Source organism: Falco peregrinus, chromosome 2 (genome assembly GCF_023634155.1).
Source record: "Falco peregrinus isolate bFalPer1 chromosome 2, bFalPer1.pri, whole genome shotgun sequence".
Lineage (NCBI taxonomy): Eukaryota > Metazoa > Chordata > Aves > Falconiformes > Falconidae > Falco > Falco peregrinus.
Genome location: NC_073722.1, coordinates 37,366,702 through 37,389,033, shown reverse-complemented (window position 1 = coordinate 37,389,033; position 22,332 = coordinate 37,366,702). Strand labels below are relative to the sequence as shown.

At 38.0% G+C, this 22,332-nt stretch overlaps 1 long non-coding RNA gene across 1 annotated transcript; it reads left to right on the top strand.

The window, feature by feature from the left end:
• Positions 1-1,051: 1,051 nt before the first annotated feature.
• On the top strand, positions 1,052-16,052 carry LOC114012754 (uncharacterized). The gene is made up of 3 exons (XR_003555435.2): positions 1,052-1,160; positions 1,257-1,376; positions 11,262-16,052. It is a non-coding gene; the product is annotated as an uncharacterized LOC114012754 (long non-coding RNA).
• The last annotated feature ends 6,280 nt before the right edge of the window (positions 16,053-22,332 follow it).

Sequence of the window (22,332 nt, the reverse complement as noted above, 5' to 3'; positions counted from 1 at the left end):
GCATGCGCCTTACAGGTATTTAAGAATACTTCTGGGGGTCTCAAACAATAGTTGGCCCTCTAGTTACAGCTGACCAAGAATTGAACCTCACTTGTCTTTCCCTATATGGACTTGTCTTGACCACAGTTCAACTTCTTTTGGCAAGTTCAGTTTCAGATCCGGCTTCACCAGAAGATCTTTTGGTTTAGTTCCTTCTTGGAATTATTGATTAACCTTCCCTTAACAATATAATGTTGCACAACTACTGTTTGATGTTAATTATCCATAATAATTATACTAAAACAAATAGTCCATAGTAATTATACTGAAATGAACAGTACACAGTGACGTATTCAATATTAATATACTAGCTTTGTGATATGACTAATAGACTACTATCTTCTTCCTCCTCTCCACCCACCTCCCTCCCCAAATGTATATCTTTACGATATTTGAGTTGTCATTCTATGTAAAATAGGTTTTGGATTTGCCTCATTTTGGGGAGAAAAAAATTAAGAATCCAGAATGAGTCACCTAAGCCAGCAGAAACATAATTTGAAGTAGACATTATTACACAGTTATCATGATATGTACATACACTTGAAAACTGCTATAAAGGTAATGGACAGTTGTCTTCACCCTACAGTTGAGTGCACACATCATATTAGCAACAAAATGATATTGATAATCACGTGGGTTTTGTAGTATGAGGCAACCCCCAAAATATACACAAAATGGAGAGTTTTGTATGAGAGAAATCAAGAACTGGAAAAATTAAAGAAACCACTTTTTTTTTTAGGAAAACATGGTAATTTAGCCACAGAGCTGCTGATGGTAATAGGAGGCAAGCAGTTAAATTTCTTTAAATCAGTAATAATATTAACCTCTTACAGTTTCATCTTTTCTAAAGCAAATGAAATACTGCATGATACAGCGGCCTTTCTGACTAATAATAGTACTTATCAGTGATTCTTAAATCAGTCTATTATCACAAGATTAATTAGTGTCATCATTTTATTCTTCCTTAATTAAACAAGCAATTTGTAGCTAATTGCTAACTCCTTCCATTTCTCAGAAATCCTTCCCCAGGATGTTTTTTTTCTTTCTGTCTGTATGATACTGCCTCTAATGGGATGCAGCACAGCTGTTGAATGAGTTCACATGCTTTTTGGAGAAAGTAGGTAAGTGACATGGTATCTGGCACTTCTTACATGCATGCAGTCAGTGCATGCAATCTTATTTCCGTATGATTAATTTATTTCCTCTCTCCTATTCAGTCCTGACAGTAGCTTTGGATTTCGCTGAACTGTTCTACAGGTGAAAAGTGGATTACACTTTGTAGGAGCCTTAATCCAGTGGAGAATACAACATGTGGCTGAAGAAGCTGGGAATCCCTGGTAAGTATCCTGTCAGAGTAGATAGAATAAGATAGAAAGTGAAAGTTCATTGCATCTAGATTTGAACCAAAATGTGTTCTATCATTTTAAATGAACAGCTTTACTTGGGGTTCATCATGAGCAAAGAAAGTTGTCATGGAAACCTTGATGGGATAATTACTATCTGGGCACAGCAATAAAGCCCTGGAGACTGTTATCAGGTGGCCATTTATTCTGGAAGACTTGGGCTTCTGTCTAGTAAAGGAGTATGGAACTGGTTGATTAAAGGAAAGCTGTTCTAGTAGGATCCAGTAATGTGCATACAGTTTTTCTTGTCTATATCAAAGACAATTACTGCATGGCACTTTGATTTATTCACTAGTAAAAATATTCTAAAGCTGCTTAGAGAAGCTCAAGTGTGGAAGCTAAAGCAAGTTTTGGTCCGGAAGATAGTTTTGCTCCAAGTTCTCCTCCCTTCCACATTGTCTACACTCTTGCTGTAATTATCATGATTGTGTTCTTTCCGTTAGCTTGGATATCTCTGTACTACACTGCATTACACAGTCTACACGTAGCCAAAGTGCCAATTAAACCACTTGAGATAAATATCATCTTGTCTAAAAAGAATGTGCGTAATTAGTCTTGTTTAATTTCAGTATTTCACAGTGTAAGTGCAAAGGGCTAAAATAATCATGCAATTGTAGTTGGAAATGTTTAAAAAGTACTTCAAGTACTTTTGTGAAATAGATGATTGGAAAGCTTATCCAGTCCTCTGAGTCATACTATTCTGGTTATCCAGGAATCCAGAATTCAAGCTGCACATGTGTCCTTCATGTAGTTTTTGGATCAGTTTCCTAAATTCATCATGGATCAGTTTCCTGAATTCACCATGTTTTTATGTAGCTACAACCGAAAGAAGATGGGAACTAAAAAGCAATGTCAAGATTGTTTGCTAACTTGGTATTAGGACTCTGAATCTCTCCAGGGTCATGGCTTGCCCTTTAAAGGTATATAAGGTAACCATTCAGAACTGTCCACTTATTTACACTGGCATCGTGTTGGAGAGAATTGTGCCTTAGATTGTAGACATCAGTTGTAGGATGGTTAAAAATAAAATTGCAGTTCAAACTGGCTCCTTCTGAGTTTCAAAACTGTCATGAAAGCAATCTGTTCACACAGTACTGCTATACATCAGGGCTGGATGCAGTCAGGATGTGAATAAGGGTGCTATTGAACAGCACAACGCATCTTCTGTCATGTGACATGGAAAGCACATCAATCTGTGCAGAGCAAATGGGGTTGAGCAGGAACTGTAGCTCCTTTATGTGCCACCTGGTAAATCTGTCCTTCCTTCTGGAAGCAAAAATACTAAAAATATAGGTATATAGAGGCTTTAAAAGGACAGACTCCCCTTTTTGGTCTGCAAAGCTAATGCTTACTATGCAGTTTTAGTCAAATATCTGCATGCATGAAGCACATCAGTGGATCCGGTCAAGTGGTTGGTGATCTGTGAGACTCCCTAAATATCATTCCTTTTAATGAAAGATAATTTGAAGTAGACAAGATTATTACCCGAAAAAAAGCATGTGTGAACAGAAAATACTAGAGTGGAGGACTGGTTTTGCACAGGTGCTGGGGAAGGCTGTGGAGAGGGTCTGGGTTTACTTCCCTAAATAATTTTTTTGCAGAAGGAAACCCACCCATGAAACAACCTGTGTGAAGGTTGGGTATAAGGTAACTACAACCACAAAGTCAGCAAAGCTGTCTGTCTTTTGAGAACAGAGGTCTTTGTGTGGATGTGTTTGTCTCTCTGAAGAGCACAGCTAGTCTAACCAGGTATCTGTAAAGTATCTGTAAGACCACTGTGTATTGACAGGATGAAATGGAAATTTAAGACTTGATTTCACCTACAGATGGATTGGATTCCTGCTGTTTGGCCCTTAACTTGGGATTAATTTAGAGTCTGTTTTGTGCTATCCTTATTCAAATACATGCCTCTTGGAGGACAACAGTTAGAGCTTGTGAGGTGGTATCTCACTACTCTAATCAGAGACTTAAAACCAGCAGTTCAATACAGTATTTAGTCCTAAATATGAAAGGGCTGGGTGTTAGAATGGATGATTGTGTCAGGTTAAAGACTGTGTCAGGTTAAACACCAGCTTAAAGACGGTTTTGTTATATGAATGAGCTAAAAGCAGGTAGGTATGCTATATAAATTGTGGTAACAGCCTGGCTGTGAGGTAAATGTCGCACAAGACAGACCTAGCTAGTGAATGATTTCAACTGCAGCATAATTCACAAATGTGAGCAGGACAGTAGTTCACAATAATATGATGACTGAAACATTACTGTGGAATCCCATACTGCTATTTCTACTACAAATTCTGCACTGGCTTGCATGTCTAAAGGAGACTGTCCTTTTGGAATATTGTTCTTCTATCTGTGTTCACTTTTGTACTTTTCACCTTCAAAAGCTGTTAAAAAAAAAAAAGGAATATCTTTACTCTGTTTTCCAAAAAAGCGCCATGTACAAAGGGGACCTGAGACAATTTCATATCTATTTGCAAACTGAGCAAGAATTATTTTTTTCTAAGTGTTGGAACACAATGAATAAAACCTGTAACTTAAGTGTACATCTTGAACATCTTAGTTGTGACACTTTTGGATAAACCAGGTCAAGACCAAGTCAATTTGGGTGATAAGAAAGAACTGCTGTAAATGTTTTTCACACTGGTAAGTCCTAGACTGTAGTCTGTCAGTTTACTTCAAGAAGTCAGTTGCTGTCTTACAGAGATCAGGATTTTATATTACTTATGTTACCTTTACAGTGTTTTCAACAAAAGGTTGTGATGGGCAGGGAATACAAAAAAAATTACCATGTGATTTTCCAAAAGGTTTATGTACTTGTGTTTTCTATCAGTATTTCTGTAGAGGGAATCCTTTTTGTTTACTTGTGTCTTGTAAAACTTGAATTGATTTGTGAAAATTCACATGGGTCTCTGCTGGCATATCATAACTAAATAACATTTGGATAAATCCAAATGTTATTTGGGGTTAGCCAATGCTTTTTAATTCTTTGTCTTAGTTTTTGGTGAACAGTACAAAGAGGTGTCCTGTTGGCTCATGAAGTTAGATACAGGAGTAACAAAGCTCTGCAGGGGTATTTTGCAGGGGTTTGTGCTGAAGGAACATGCCACAAGGAATGAAGCGGTTTACTTCATATATATATATTGAGCTCCCTATCGATAGGGAAGGTAACTATGGAAAGTTGTGATTTTCTTCAATTCTGAAGTATGATATGCTGTCATATTTGCAATATGATATTCATCTCAGAGGCTAGCTTTTACTAAACTACATTCATAGTACTAGATCAGCTCTGAATTATGATGTACAGATGGAAGATTCTGCCATTATCAATATTCAGAAAAAAACATTGCTAAAATACTATTCTTTCTGCAATAGTAACTTAAAGGTGGCCCCTGAATTAGATATGGACAACTGAATTTGCTAGCAATGTAGCTATAGGCTTTGACATTTTGGTATCTGAGGCATGAATATTCTGAGATTTAGTCAAGGTCTAGAGCATTGATGAATATTGATAAATTATTAACCTAAAAACTTCCCCAAAAGTAGAATAGTGGAAGGAAATAGATGCTTCTATTGCAGCTTGTACTATTCTGTGCTAGTTCTTACCACTTCCAAACTACAGAAATAAAAGTTGATTCTAGTCCCAGTAAAAATCATCTTGCTTGGCTGTCTTGCATGCTAGCAGTCACATCTTCTTTTGATGGACTGCAGCTGATGGACTGTTGCAACACACCTGGTACATACCAGTTGAGAAATAAATCTTATGCAAGGTAAAAAGTATGATGAAAATGCGTTGTTACAAAAACAGTAAGTAAAATTACGGGGTTTTTTATTAACTTCATATGATCTAGGGCTTCTAATCTTCCTCTTTACATTTCAGTCCCTTTTGTACTTGATTATCTTTACAGTGTCAAGATCTACATGACAGTCAATGTCCTCTTCTGTCTGCAAACCAGAATCTGTGGCTACTAGCATATGAAAAAGATTGTTTGATTGTCCAAATGCCTTTGGATCCCTGATCTGAATTACCTTTACCCATTTATATTTGGTCATCTGAAAGCAGCCTATGAAATTGTGTCTGTTTGAATCTGTTGATAACATACTGTTGCCACTCTTATCACCATTCCCTTCTGCTATGATGGCTCACAGTATAACTGTCGTTTCATAGATCCTTGGGATTCTCAACCTGAATCCCAGGTCTCAGCAACTCTGTCTGTACTGATAACTCTCATAGTATTAGTAGCTGTTACAAACCCACCAGTTCTAGATATTTGGTTTACTGGTATATTTTGGGAAGTGATACTTTTCAGTTTTCTGTGTTTATCTTTTTACTGTGACAAAATGTTCATATTCCTTTTATATAGCAACACTAAGGCAGTCATGAGAAAGTGCTCTGGATTCACTTCCACAACACAAACCTATCACCGAGCATTTGCTTCAGCCAGAGAAAGAATATATATTTCATACATACATACGTGCAATAATATATATGAAAGTAATTTTATATTTCCGAGTGAGAAGTGCCAGTATAGTAATGCAAAATATTGCAATAGTACTTATCATAAACACTGATTCTCCTTCATTTCCATGATTAGAAAATGCTCCCTAGGTCAGCTTAAACACATTGATACATAAACACATAAGGCCAGGTTAAACTTAGGTTTCTGGTGCTAAGAGAGGGAAATATGCTGTGACTCCCTTCCAGACTATGTGCTTAAATGTCTGCCTCTTTGAAAACGATACACACATAAGGAGTAATGCATACACTGATGTGCAATCAGGCACGGGCATCCAGGAAATAACAGATGCTTTCAGATCCCATGATAGAGACAGATCCATAAAGGCCAGTCAGATTTAGATTCATAAAAATGTATTCTGCATCTGTAGCAGGTTATCTGTAAGAAAGCATTTTCCTCAAAGAACTGATTATTTACAATTTTCATAAATAGAAGTTAAACTGAAATAATTTTAAAAAAATATTCTGGCAATACATGGAAATTAGACTAATTCCATTTAACTTTTCATTCCTTCTTTCCTGATGTTGAAAAGGATGGATTATTTTTATCAGTAAAGACTGTAAGAGATGCTGGTGAAGCTTGCAAATTATCTTTGTATTTACCAAGACTGTTTTAATTCTGTTGTCATGCTGGACTGTTACTGTCAGGGTAGCATTTTTTATGTCATCTGCGGTGAACAAAGTGTGTGCTGTTTTTCTCTAACTTTTGCCATTTTCATGATATTAAGTGGCAAAAAGGAAAGCTAACACTATGGACATTTACAAATGCCTGTTTTGGAGTGTTCATTTCATGAATTCTGTCCTGTTATTCAGTTCAAATTGGAGGGCTAGAAGGATCCTGCCTTCACCCCAAACTTACTAATTTCAAAGTAAGAGTTACTATTCTTTGTATCTTCAGGAACTGACAAGGGAGGAGGGAAGCAGAAACAAAACTTTGTTAAGAAATTGAGTTCTTGCTATAAAAGCAGAAATGTCAACCCTGATCTTTTCCCTGTAATTGCTACACCACTTCTCCACTCTGTAGAAGGATGTTATTCAAGCAGTTTCAGTGCATGACTCTCCCATGTCTTCAAAAGCCTCTGCTCATAGGAATCTGTAGGCCTTGATAATCAGTCTCCTTGAATCGTTACTTCACTGCATTAAATACTCGTGGGCTTATGTATGCAGTACATCCTGTCCAGGAAGAACCCATCAAAGAAGAACTGAAGTTGTCCTTCAATTTTTCTTTTATGGAGAATCTGAATTATTTAATTAACATTTCAAAGGTACTTATTTTTTAAGGAAAGAGCCTTTTTAATAACAATGCTATGGAAAGCATTTTAAACCATTGTGTAAAAAGACTGATCTGCTTAAGCGGCTGTAAAAGTCTACCCTCAGTACTGCAAAGTTAGGTGAACTATTTTGTATCAAGGTTTTTCTTTTATTTTTCTTAAAATTTCTTTTCTTCAAAACTCTGCCGCCAGTTTTCCAACCCTTTTTTTGCTAGGGTCCTTCAGGAGGCCACACTTTCTGACTTCTCCTGCTGCCATAGACTGATATTTTTCTCCTTTAATAATGCTTCAATATCTCTTTCTTATCCATTAGCAAGATGACAGTTTTTGAAGAAGGATGTTGAATTTGCTGATGTTGAATTTACACAGACATCATTCTGTCTAATATTATCTGCCAGGTTACAATAGTCAGGATAGTATTTCTGATTTAATTTCACTTTAAAGGAGACCAATGCTGAGATGGGCAATACTAACATAGACTTTCAAGAAATCATAAATAATATTCCAGAGAATTTGAACACAAGTAAGTTTGATCTAAAATAACCACGTTCCCTCCAATAATGTGTTTGGTTTAAAAGTAGATGAATGCAATTTCTTTTGTCTTGTTTATAATACACAAGTTAATGTGCTAGTAGAACAACATTTTGCTCTGTGATGGACATTTACATATAATTTGTATATTTTTTCTTCTCATAACTATTCATCTACAACATTATAGGACTTCTTTGGGAGTTTAGAATAGTATTTTCTTTTAGGCAATGATTGACTTTGCAGCTTTCTAGATAAAAAACTGCCTTACATTTAAAGAATTTAAACTTTGTCAAGGGTGATTTGTTTGGTTTTCCTGGCTTTCAATAAGAAAAGTTTTCATTTTTCTGTGTTGTTTTGTTATGTTTATAAATGTTTAACCTTTATCATAAGTCACTTTGTGTTATATAAAAGTAGAAGACTCCTGCTCATTACAGAATTCAAAAGGCTTTCCAGTTAACATAGAAAAAGGTTAATATTGGGAAAGGAACAATTAATAAGTTTTTTTTACAGAAAATAGTTTCAAAAATAATTTATTAAATATCTTCCACTTTGTTCAAACTTTTACAAGTTGTATAATAAATAATTCTGATATGAATTAACTATTGTTTTATACACACACATGTGTCACACAGCAGCTTTGCTATATGGTAGGGTATATATATGTTACCTGTGGACATAGATGTTTGTTACAGGTATATACGTCATGATTACCTTTGTGTGTTTATGCTTGTGACATTTATATTACATATGCATATGTCTTCTAAATTGCTGAAATGTTGCAAAACTTTTAAAGCTTCAAAGAGCTGATCTTTTCTTCCATAGATTCTTTGTTTCTCCCAGTTACAATTAGAGTAAATCAGTTATTTGCATGAAGACGAGGAGACTGGTAGAGTCTGAAAGCAGTGCTGCAGGATTTCTGCTGTATTATTTTGTTTTATATCAGCTGTTTTGAAGCCTTTGATATAGCTAGTCACAGACTGTGTTACAGAGGAGAGACCATACAAAGTGATTTAGATGACAGTAGATGCTATTTGCTTTTTCCAAACAAGTGTAGATGTCTATAATGCCTGCAATTTCCATTCCTGCCACAAATGGGAACTGTTCCTGTGTTTTTGTTTTGTGTGACCTAGCTATAGAAAAAAGTAATTGATTAAGTCTGTGTTTATCCAATAAGGTGATTTGAAACAGGCTCAGACTTTCTGGTGGGGGAAAAAACAAGTGTTAAATGTCAGCTAATGAGTAGTTGAGCAAAACGATTTTTGCCCTTTCTCCTCACTTAGTTGCTCAGTCAAGTGAGGTTGTAGGAGCTGCACAGCTCTTTATTTCAGTACTACACCTACTATAATGCCAAGCATAGTCCATAATTTCTTCTGTACGGTGTAAGTGTATGTATATGTGGGTTTAAATGTTGGATAGTAATAGGTGAAAATAGGAAAAAGGACTGAAATGATCTCTGGGTCACTAAGTGTAGCTTCCAGCTGTTTTCAGAAATCATACGATATGACACAGAATCATATAACCATTTAGGTTGGAAAAGACCTTTAAGATCATCAGGTCCAACCGATTAATCAGAAAATGAGTCAGTTTACACCTGGAAGTAAAGATTTTATTTGACTAAGTTTTACCTGCACAAAGATGAAAACTGCATTTAGGTTTACCTTTTAGCTGTTGAGGCATCATGATATTAGAGTCCCTTTCATGAACAGTTTAAGATGCATTTTGAAGTGAGTCATATTTCTAGCACTTAAGACTTGTGTTGGAAGGCTCTTCCAAAACTCATTTTACTGATTAAACTAGAAGCCTCTTCCTAATTCTGGCCTAAATTTATTTGTGGATGGTATGAATCTATTTGTTCTCTGCCAGTATTGTTGAGCCTAGATTGATCCTCTCATTGCTTATATTCTGCTTTCTGATATTGTGGTGTGTTGACCTTGACTGGACAGCAGGTACCCACCAAAGTCGCTGTCACTCACCTCCCCAGCTGGACAGGGAAGAGAAAATACAGTGAAAGGTTTGTGGGTTAAGATAAGGACAGGGAGATCACTCACCAGTTACCATCATGGGCAAAACAGACTCAACTTGGGGAAATTAGTTTAATTTATTACCAATCAAATCAGAGTAGGATAATGAGAAACAAAACTAAATCTTAAAACACTTTCTTCCTGGACTCAGGTTCACTCCCAATTTACTGTACCTCCTCCCTCCCCAGCAGTGCGGGGGAATAGGGAATGGAGGTTGCAGTCAGTTCATCACATGTTTCTGCAACTCCTTCCTCCTCAGAGGGAGACAGTCCTCCATGAACTTCTTGAACATGAGTCCTTCCCACAGGCTGCAGTTCTTCGCAAACTGCTCCAGCCTGGGTCCCTTCCACATGGTGCAGTCCCTCAGGCACAGACTGCTCCAGCGTCAGTCCCCCATGGGGTCACAAGTCCTGCCAGCAAACCTGCTCCAGTGTGGGCTCCTCTCTCTACAGGTCCACACGTCCTACCAGGAGCTGCTCCAGCACAGGCAGGGGGTCACAACCTCCTTCGGGCATCCACCTGCTCCAGCATGGGGTCCTCCCCAGGCTGCAGGTGGGGATCTGCTCCACCGTGGACCTCCATGGGCTGCGGGGGCACAGCCTGCCTCACCATGGTCCTCACCACAGGCTGCAGGGGAACCTCTGCTTTGGTGCCTGGAGCACCTCCTGCCCCTCCTCCTGCACTGACCTGGGTGTCTGCAGGGTTGTTGCTCTCACATATTCCTCTCTCCTGATGCAGTTGTGTAGTTTTTCCCTCCTCTTCTTAAATATGTTATCCCAGAGGTGCTACCACTGTCACTTATGGGCCTGGCCTTGGCCAGTGGCAGGTCCATCTTGGAGCCGGCTGGCATTGGCTGTTGGACATAGGGGAAATTTCCAGCAGCTTTTCACAGAAGCCACCCCTGTAGCCCCCCGCTACCAAAACCCTGTCATGCAAACCCAATACAGATGTGCTGTCATAATTTACTTAATTTTCTTTTTCCCAGGGTAAGTGGAATAGTCTCTTTAAGTCTTCCCTCAGAAGACAGGGAATCTGTTTCTTTGAGTGTCCTCGAAGACATCTCTGCACCTGATCCAGTTTGAATGTATCTTTTCTTTTTAAACATAGATGATTGTAGACTGCATTTGTGCTGCAAGATCAAAAGTGCTTTATACAATGGCATTTATACTTCCTTTTCTTTGTTGGAAATAGTTTTCCTGATGCATTGTAGGATTTTGGTTGTTTTTTTCACAGCTGTAGCAAATGGGTGTCATGGGTATACTGTGAAGGCCATCTTTTTCCTATACTACTTTCAGTTGTCTATATTTCATAGCAGCCCTCCATTGCATAACATTGTAATTTGTAATATTAAAATTTAATCCGGTTTCTATTACTTCAGTCCTCAAGGTCATACAGCTCTTTGTGTATGGTCCTCAGCAGGCTGGCTTTTAATATCAGCAAACATTAATTAGTACATCTATTTTATTTTTTGTGTGTCTAGGTCATCAATGAAAATACTAAGACTCATCCTGAAGTGGATTCTTGAAGACCTCCTTTAAGAATTGCCCCTCATTCAAGTAATTCCACATTCAGTACAAATCACTGTGTTCCATGTAACCTGGTTCTTGCCTACCTCGCATTTCTTGTGAGCATTTCCTCCATCATGTCTAACTAATATTCCATGCACAGCAAGTCAGTGCCTGAAAGTAATTACGTTCCCTTGGAGGTGTATGCTTATCTTTTCAATACCTTTCTGAAGTCCAGATGTAATCTTTTCCATTTCCCTTGGTTTTATTTAAAATAATGTAACATTTTTATCGAAAACAACTGCTAAAATAATCTTTCAGCAGAGACTATGGAGGCAGCTAAGAGATCCTTTTCACGCCATGTGTATTTATCAGAATGAATGTATAGTAAAAGAAAATGATGAGGGCAGACTTCCCTGTTAGGATTGTTAGTATGTTACCTGGGCTCCGAGCTTTTAGCAGTCGTGGCTGTGCAGCTAACTTCATCACCATCAGATCACCATCACCTTCAGATTCATGTAGCATCTACACCTTATTTTCTCAACACTGTTATTTAGGAAAATCACTCTGCTTGCTGCAGTTATTGAAAATAAGGTATTTTCTCTATTGGAATCTGTCCTCTTTCCAAATGTTTATGTGGGATCACCTGGAGCCTTAAAGTATTTTCTTTTAATAGGGCTATCATGTAAGATATGTTTTAATGTTACTCCATTTCTATGCTGCTATAACTCCATGATAGTCAAGCTCAGTCTGTTCATGCACAAAGGTTTATTAGTTTCCCTCCACATAATATGAGACTGTCTTACAAGTGGAAGGTGCCAGCTATGGTTGGTCTGATCTCAGGAGAATGCTCATAATTAAATAACATTGTTTTGTGTTTTTGTCCCCTTTTGACAGGACATCTAATATAAAGTAGTACTCTGACATCATAGTAGGCAGCAATCCAGTGGTGTCTCAGTTCTTACCATATGCATCAGTCTTTCACGTGACTTACTTTCATATAACTTACACAAACTGCTCTGTTCCCATCCTGTATGGACCAATTTCTTCTTTAATCAGATGGTGCTTCCTGTCTGATCACCATGACTCTCCTTCAAAAGATAAATAATTTGCATCTAACACAATACTGTACTGGAAAGATCTTTTTTTGTCTCATCTATATTCAATAGCAAATCTCTGCTTTTCAAATGGGGGTTGAGAGACGATCCTGTGAACTACTGCAAACCTAGTGTTCCTGGTAACAGCAGGAACTGACATTGTTCAGTAACTCGCTTGGATTCTAAAAGCTAAGATTAATGAGAAGCTTGTGCTTTGAGAGTTTTTATTGACCAGCTCTCAGAGCCAGGCAGACCACCAGCATGGATCCTATAGGAACCTTCTTTCCCATAGGAGAAAACCCCTTGTCCTAAAATGGAGGCCCTGTGATGTCCATTCACTTTCAGCATTTCTCTTTCTGTCTTTTGTAATCAATCTTATTCAGGAGCTTTCTTTTACATGCTAACTATGCAATGCCAATGGGACCCTCACCTCAGATGAGGTCTTTAAGGGCTACTGGTAATACATATAATCTTTTCCAGCACCAAGATTTAGACTTCAAAATCAGAGGGAAAAGGCAGAAGCTGAAATTAGGCTGGAAACAAAGTTAATGTTTTTACCAGGGAGTGTAATTAGCCCATAGAGCAGCTTCTGGTAGGGGTAGCTGCTTCACAGTCATTAAAATGTCATAGACTTACTGTGTTTTTGTTTGTTTCCTTGTATTTAATACAAACCATATGGCAATGAACAATACTTCATTTTGAGTTTCCAAGAAGGGGAATTCTTATTAACAAAGGCTTTCTAGTAGCATGTGTGAAAGAGGACTTTCATTATATTTATAGGGTTAATTTATATAGGGTAATATTTGGTCTCAGTTAATCCATCTGTCTAATATTTTAACAATATTTTAATGAAACCTTGAGCCAGATGTCAATGTAGTTAAGTGTTGCTTATTTTATCCGTTGATTTTCAGTAAAATATTGAGGAATGAAAAACTGAAAACCTAACTCTAACAAAGGGGAATTACAGTGATTGTCATTGATTTCAACAGGGTCAAAATGTTATGGAGCATTTATATGTTCAGCAACTGAAGTAGTGAAATATAAATATAGAGATTTGAGATTGCCTTTATGCATGTAACACAGGCAGTTATTGTAAACCCAGCAATTCTTTTGTATGTAGCAGGTCATAATATTTTATAATGCATCGGCACCCCCCCCCCCAAAAAAAAAAACCACCCAACCTTCGTAAAACATGAACTGTGTGCCAGCTTCCTTCCTAGTTGATGATAGTCACAAAGCTGGTCCCAAATCTGTCATTGCTAAATGAACACTAAACTGATACTAGTCCTTCTCTTTATTGTGGCCTAGCGTGGTCATTGCTGTTCTTAGCCCTTTGACTTGAAGTGTCCAGCAGACATTAATCTATGCTCATTACATGCAAATTTTAGCTGTAGTCTTTGATTTGGTTGCTGCTGCTGAAGGAACATACACATAATTTATCAGGGCGCTACTAGACCTTAATCGTCCTGGCCAGCCTCACCTTGGGCCTCTCCCTACAACCCTGCCTGTGGTCCCAGGCACCTGATTTCAGTTCATCCCAGGGCCTTCAGTCTTCACCTGAGCTATGTTGGGAGGATGGCTGGCCTCCAGCTCAACCACAGCCCTGTCCTGCCTGGCCATGAGCTGTGTTGATCAAGACCCTAACCTGAATACTGATTTCCTGGCTTGAACTCAGCCCTGCCTCATCACCATGATTTTGCCTGATGATTTGGAGTCTTGGTTGAGCCTGGCTGCTGTCTCCAGGTCTGTCCTACCCTGTTCACCTTGCCTGGGTACTCTAGGGCTGGGCCCTGGCTGGGAGGACACCTGTCCTGCTTGCTGGGCATTATGCTCAGCTTCCACCTTCCCATCCCTTAGGGAGCAGCAAGCCAGCCCTTAGCGTACACTGCTACAACTGTCTACTGAAAGAGTTAGAAAAGCTTAGATTCAGCTCCTGTTCCAGTTGACAAAGGGATATTGCTTATGGATGTTGGGATCATGGGCTGAGTCAGTCCATGAAATATTAAAAAGAAATCTGAGGTGGAGTCAGCCTTAGTTGGATTCTGGTCAGTAAAATGATTATACTCAGTGATTACATGCATGAGTCTGTAGTTAAGGAGTTGTTACAGAGCTGTACTTGGTCATTTGCATTAGAATATCAAACCTGTTTGGGACTGTATTTAGCAAACTTATAGGTAATATTGTAACCTATTGCAAAACAAGAGGCTTTTATCAAGCTGTCATTTCTTCACTTTTGGAATAGTTAGATATCACATGATGTAACTACCCCAGATGGCTGGGTGAGAAATTCCTGCATTCCTGATTTACTGAGTCTAAAATTTCACTGCTGTCAGACCCTTGAATGCACTTATGGTTGGATAATATTTTGGTTTCTGTGGCTTTTGGAGAAACTGAACTTTTAGTTATTATGCACAACATTAATATCCTTCCTCCCCCTTGTTATGTGTATAACATTTTTTGTCTTCAGACCATTACATCTAGCATTACGTGACTCATGGCCCATTGCAGCTCAGTAAAATGTCATGGTTATGAATATATTGCACAGTGAGCCTGTCTTGCACATCTTCGGTGCAATATTTATTATTCAGCTCTTGCTGGAGTCAATGGAAGATTTCCATTATGCTGAAAAGACATTTGGAGCAGGTCTGAGTTTGCCCTTAGCGTGCCTGACTACTGCGCAAAGAAAAGGCCTATTTGTAGACTGAGTAGCCATCTCTTTTATGACTTTAATGTAGTCACTACTGGTGACTAAAATGGAAGTTTCAGCATACTCTGGTCACAAGACTGCATACTCAGGGCCTCTGAAGAGCTCACAGGTTTCCACATGAGCTAACAACAAGTTGCATTAAGAACACCTCATCTACTTCTTGAACAGGAAGTCTGTAGCAGATGCCCACTGCAATGTCACCCATGATGGTCTGTCCACTAATCCTAACCTCTACATTGTCAGGTCCCTAGGCCGAGCTCCATGTGTTCCCACTACACTCACATAACGAGCAAATCCCTCTCCTTCCCAGTCTCTCCTGCCTAAAGACCCCCCTTTCTTTCTGAATTTTGCTTTAACCCTCGTTAATCACATTTCTTTCCTGTTGTGTGTAATTTTGCCTGCCATGAGCTCTTTTGCCTGTTTACATATTCCTCCTTAGGCCCCCTATTACTTTTCCCCATATTCCCTTGTCCTCATTCTTATGTTGCCTTGTCTATCTTCCTCTGTCACCACTTGACTTTAGTATCTCACATCAGTAGGTATCTGGGGCAGTGGAAGACCCAAAACTGAACAGATGTGCTTTGATGCCATTCTTTCAGTCCGGAAGTTGTACTTTTCCTCATATTATCCTCCATGGCCCTCAAGGCTTACTTTTTTATAGTAATCCTCTTGAAACAAAACCTATCTGTTTTCTTATGGTCTCAGAGCATTGTTATTACTTAACTTACTAAGTAAGATTGCAGAGACACTGATGCTTTCTTTAGAAAAACCAGGCTGTATTATACCATCCAGGATAATCTGTGATGTGCTAGTATGAATAGGATCTGAAATAAAGTATGCTCTGGGCTTGGTTTTCATGGAGTTCTGTTTCTTCTTGATGTATTTATGCACCCAGCCTGACCACCATATATACAGTCAAAGAAGCTACATGTGCAATTTTCCTTGATCAACATGGTAAAAATGTACCTTTTCTAAAGCCATCAAGATCATTTCATACGATGGCACTGACCTGTGCCATTCTGCATGGGCTCACTCGTCTGGCAGAGCTCCACAACAGCTGTGATATCCCAGGAGATTTTTTGCTGGATATCACAGCAAACCAAGAAATCACTGCTTAATTTCAATGCAGGGGAAAGAAAAAAAATGGAAAACTAGCTTGAAATTATTTACAAAACAAATACACAAATGGTGGGAATAGTCACCATACTCATTTAACCCATTCTTAAACGTTTGCTTCTACTTTTCAAATAGTAAAACTGAGTAGTATTGTTCTTTATGTTGTCTCTTTGGTCTGAAATTTACTGATTTCTACTGCAGGAGGTGCAAACTCCCTTAAAATAGCATTTGCTGACAAACATTGTTACTACAGCACAAATAAGTAGTTTGAATCCGTTACTCCTATGTAACTGGTGTTTTTTGCTAAGCCTTGAAACTAGGGAATTGATTCTTCATTGAAGCTGATGTGAACTGAGACTACCTCTGCATAAATAAATGAAATAATAGAAAGACAAAAGCATGCAAAATAAGGCTCAACATCTCTGAAGGGAGGTGACATATTTGACGTAAAAGATTGTCAAATTTTATAGTAATTTATGACTGATTCCCAGAAGACAAACATTATCTAAAATTAAATGCTTCAGATTTGCAATCAACAATGAGTCATGGGTAAATGTAGAGAAAAGTAGCAAACCCAGCAATGAAAGAAAGTGCGTGTTAAGAATAATACAAAATAAATTTGAGATCTAATAGCTGAATATTCCTAATTAATCTCATTCCATTTCAGTTTTCTAGAAAAATGTTATTTGAGTTTAATTTACTAGTTTTTCAACATCAGCAATCCCAAATCAGATGAATAATTTTTTATCTAAAAGAGCAAAATATTCAAATAAGGGCATCTATAGTACATATGAAATCAATAATTTTTTTAAAAAAATATCACGTTTTATGAAGGAGTTCTTGTGTGTTTCTCAGTTGCAATGGAGTCTGATTTTAAATGACTTTATAGCTATTTTTGCAAAAGTATTAAGAAGGAGTGCATCTCTTCTTCATTATTTTTCCCAGAGCTTTTAGTTTTATCTTCACAGTACTCTGAATAAGATGAACTCATCCAGATAGCTGTTTACTTAACCTGGTACTGGCACATCAGGTGAATGATAATGATCAAACTTACCCTGTGGAACTGTGGGATCATATCCCAATGCATATTCTTCTTCCTGGAAAGGCTGTGAGTAGCTGGCCCTCATGTCTCTAGGGGATCATCAAAGAAGCATGCAGATGGAAGGTATGATGGCAGCCATTTTTACAAAGATTTCCTTCCCTGAGGTGAGCAGATGAAACACATGAACAAAGCAATTTCTACGTGAACGCATCTTACTGCCCTGCAGTCAGGTTCAGTTTTCCTTTCAGTCCTGAAAGATGTGCTTAATAAAATAACAGATAACATCTATGCGTTTAGTATCTGATATACTGAGAACATAGTGCACAAAATCAGAATACATTTAAAAATAAATTGTCATACCAGAATGGGAAAATCACGCCTTAAATTTTGATGATAAAGGAGAAAATAGAATCTGTTGGTGAAACTTTAGTTTTTGATTACAGACAAAATGTCTTTGACATTGTGGTTTCATGGATGCTTTCTTAATTATGCATTACTGAATATTCTGAACCTGTTTGTATACTGGACTATACAATTCCTAATCTTCCTAAGTTAAACTCTCCCCAGGAAAAGTGTACCTTCTGTCCCAGTAACAGTAAGAAAACTTGATTTTCTAGATGTAACATGGAAAGGAAGGAAAAGACACTACCTGTGAAGAGGTAACTTCACAGGTACAAACTTACTGTGGCTGGTAAATCTACATCTGGCCTTCTATTGCAACTGCTCTATGCTGCACTGAGCAGTCTTAAAACTTACAAAGACCAACCTGGGTCAGGAGGATTCTTGTTGAATAGAGCCAAGCACTTTGCCTTCTGCTTCCCCCCTTTCTTCTGATATTTCCCCTTACTGATTAGTGATTGCAGCTCAGCTTTGTGGGGAAAAGTGAGGGTAGCTTTCAAGCTCTCATCCATGTGCCTCCAATAACTTGAACTGCGATCAAGTGGGGAATATAAGAAGCTCCCTGATAGCACCTTCCTTTAATCAGCAGAGAAGCTGCCCATCTCTCCCACTTAAATTAGGATAGGACCTATCATCAGAACTTGAATGTGAGTTTTTCCACTTTTCTTAGTTTAATATATTTACACTGAAGCTGGAAATGACTTTTACATACTTGATATTTAAAACACAACAATGAAATAATAATAATTGGCAAAAGTCTGCTTTATTTATTATTATATCCAAATTAAGTGACCCTTAGAAGTTCTCCAGAGGACTGAAAATCAGAAGTAGTAATGCTTCCCACTGCCCTGCTGAGAGGAACAGGTAATCATATTTCCTCCAGAAGCAAGTATCACAAACATAATGGAAAAGACATGTGAGGCACCTTACATGCCATCACTTCTTACAGTGAAGGCTTCTTTTATCAAAACTCAATACTTTTTGCATTTAGGATGCCTTTTGGGCCTCACACTGTGCAATAGATGGCTGGACTGTCCGTACCTAATAACATGTACACACCTAAAGCAATGACTCTAGCAGCGTATGTGATGACATTCGGGAATCTTAGCTGTTAGAAAAGGTGATTAAAAAGAAAGAGTAAAATGTGATACATAAAGTAAAGAATGAAATACCATCAGCTGATTAAGCAGAGAAGTGTGGTTAATTTTCCAGTTCCAGTGTAACAGGTATACTTGAAGACCTATTCATGGTGGGTCTCCTTCTTGCTTGCATTGCTGGAATTCAAGGCTGACTCCAACATAGACTAATAGCACTGCCATAAAAAAGCTACAGGACTTGGTGACTCAGTGACTTGCACTAATTATCTTTGTTTAACAGTGCTATGAGAGCTTGGTGTAGGTGGCCAGCTCCTTTACTCCCTGCCTGCTTTTTCTGCTGCCACTTCTTTGATGGGCCTACTCTTAAGTTTTTTTTTTCTTTGGGTTTTTTTTCCCCTTCTGAGGCTGGTGTAGAAGCTATGTTTCATGCTCTTTTCAGGCTGCACTCCGTAAAGGCACTGTTGCTTTGAAAGATAGTATCAAGAAATCAGTGTTTAATATTTCAAATAAGGTTTTACTTTGGAGCAATCCTTGGAAAGGTTGAAGCTGAAACAGGTTTCCTCACTAACACAGACTTCTAATACGTGTCCTTCTATTGTGTGAGCGTAGGCTCACGTATGTGTTCTGACCTACTGCTCCAGTTTACAGCTGCCAGTTCTGGCCTGCTGGAAGGAAGATGGTATTTTTTATTCCTTTGGGTTTTTTCATTTGAGCACTGAAGGTCTTTGGTTTACCATCTCTACCTCATTTTGAAAGAGAGGTGGCTCTGGCTGACGGAAGACCTGGGAAGAAACCAAATCAATTTACAGGCCATAGAACTTCACAGTGTTCTGAATTAACGCTAAAATCGCTGGGGAAACAGGCTAAACAAGCAGCCAGGTGGAAGGAGGTGCACAAGCACATCAAGATAGATGCGACTGTAAACTGATGGCTGCAATCAGCTTCATCAGGGAATGAAAATCATGTGAGAAAAACATTTGAGTGCTTATGAAGTGTTTAAAATCCTTTAGGTAATCCCAATCCAAAACACAAATCATCTGAAGAACAGAAAGTGATAATTCTTCAAACAATGTTGCTGGACAAATGGGCTAGTCCAGGAGGAAAGGACACAGATCTTTTCAGTTTGACCCTGCTTCTCCTTTATAATCCTCCAATAGCCAGCTGCAATGTAAAAGAATCCCCTACATTTTAAAGCCCATTCTGTTAATGCCAATGCTGTCACAATCATATTTGTACTTAATTACTGAGGACTTGATCCTTCAGTCTTTGCGGGAATAAAACTATTGGTTTCAGCAGGAATATTGAGACAAAAGGTATGATCAGCTTGTCACCAGGCAACTGTCTTTGTAGTAAAGAACATGTAATGCTGATAAAGTTCACCCTGCAGCCTTTAAGTTTGGTGGTACACCTAAAACAGACCTTTCTTCAGGCCAAAACTTCTAAACTCCAATATACTTTTCCTGGGGACTATTTCTTGCTCTGCCATTTTTTATCCTCCTGTGCTTGGGTCAAGCTGCAAATCCATGTGTGTATCCTATGGACAGAATTAGGAATTTCAGAGAGTTACTCAAGTTCGGTTTTCCGCTGATGAGTTGTCATTTATTTAGGCCCAACGGCAGTTAGCTCTTTATCAAGCCAGTGAACAGTGCCTGGTTCTTCAAGGAAAGATGTAAGAGCTTGGCAGATTCCTGCGTTGAGGCTTCTGGTCTCTATTTAGAGATCGGCCAAGTCTGTAAAGTAGCCAGTCTAATGTCCTTTCCAAGATTTTATCAGCTTTATGCTACCACTTGATACCTTCAGTGGAATGCAAATTTTCAGTCTAACTTTTGCACATTGGTAGATATTTGACAGCCTCTGGCAGTGAGTTCCTTAGTTTTATTTCTGTTTGTATGAAAATACAGTTTATTAGTTGGGAATTTACTTTCTTTTGTTTGATTGTGTATATCCTTATTTTCCTGTCACAAGTCGGAGACGATAGTTGCTCAGTGTTCCACCCATTATACACATTATATACCTGGCGTCACTTAGTGTTCCTCTTACAGCATTCCTTCATCTGTTTTTTTCAATAACCAAAGATTTCTGATTCTGACACATATTTTACAGAGTAGGTGTCTAATGCTGCATGGAATACACCAGGCAAGACTGTACTGTTTATTGATATGAAGATATTGTCTGTTGTACTGGTAGGATTTTGGAATATACTTTTTCTATTTTTTTAATGCAGTTTATCTGGCTTTCTGTAATAACAGGCAGTTCTCTCTGGATACAGTTAAACCATACAGGTCATTTGTATATTTCTCTTAAATGTGGATGCTTTTCAGTGTGCATGTAAAACACTCAGTTATGCTATCATAATGCTTGTTTAGGTTTTTTTGCACATTCCTACAGTCTTCTCTGGACATTTCAGAGTCCAGTAACTTGGTATGATATGACATTTTATTACCTTGTAGATTTTTTCTTTAATGCAGCATTGAATATTCCCTATAGTAATTTAGTCATTTGATATATAAACTGCATCTGCACTCTCAGATACACTATTGAGGCTTGACAACTTACTGGTTTTGAACTACTGATTTGCTTTTTCTTCCAAACCCCTTTTCTGATTCTACCTCTCTTTGTTCATTCTGTCTCAGTTCAACAGTTTCCTAGTGCCAGACACCTGGGTATTTCTTATCATCTGGATACTTTTGAATAATCTGATGATTGCCAGACTCATGCTTGAAGTGTGAAGAGGCAAAATCCAAACTAGCAATGTCCTACTCTGTGTTTACAGAGCTGTGTTTCCTTGGTTTTGAATTTGTAAAAGGAAGCCCATAAAAGCTGTCAGACAGGTCTCTCACTGCTGCTTTTATATGAGGAAGCCTCTTAAAACTTAACTTAGCTGATCTGGATAGAGATTAATCCTCTGAAAAAAATAATGGACAGGTAACATAGTTTAAAAATGTCAATAAATATTCTCTCTTAGCGTGTCCAATATTTCTACAGCCAGTTATCACAGAAGCCAAAGATGATTATCAGATTATTGCCTTAAAATGTACCCAATCGGGGTAAGCTCCAGTGCCTAAAACTTTCATCTAACAGTCTAAAGGAATATTAAAATTAACCCCAGGATTACCTTGAAGGATGGACAGTATACACTGAAGGGGAAAATTATTTAATTTTGGGAATAATTCAATTTAGTCAATGAAACTGATAGTAACATTTTATGATAATCACGTCTCTTTAGTAGGGAGGGCTAGGGACACTGTCTTTCTTAATGTAAACTATTGTCCAGTAGACTAATGGACTTAAAGGAAAAAAAAAATAGCCACAATTTATAGCTTGGACAGTATATAAACAACAAAAAAATAATGAACAACAGTGATGATTTTATGCAAGCATATAGAACAAATCATAACACAATTGTATTTTGTATTGGATTTGGGTTTGTCTTTGGTTGTTGAGACAACAAATGGAATCTGACTGTAAAACTTGCTTTTTTAAGTAGCAGAATATGGAATACATTACCATAAACTGTCGCTTTCTGATCCTCTTAATTCTTATAAGTTAATATAAGATAAGCAACTGATTCTTTCACACTTCATAAAA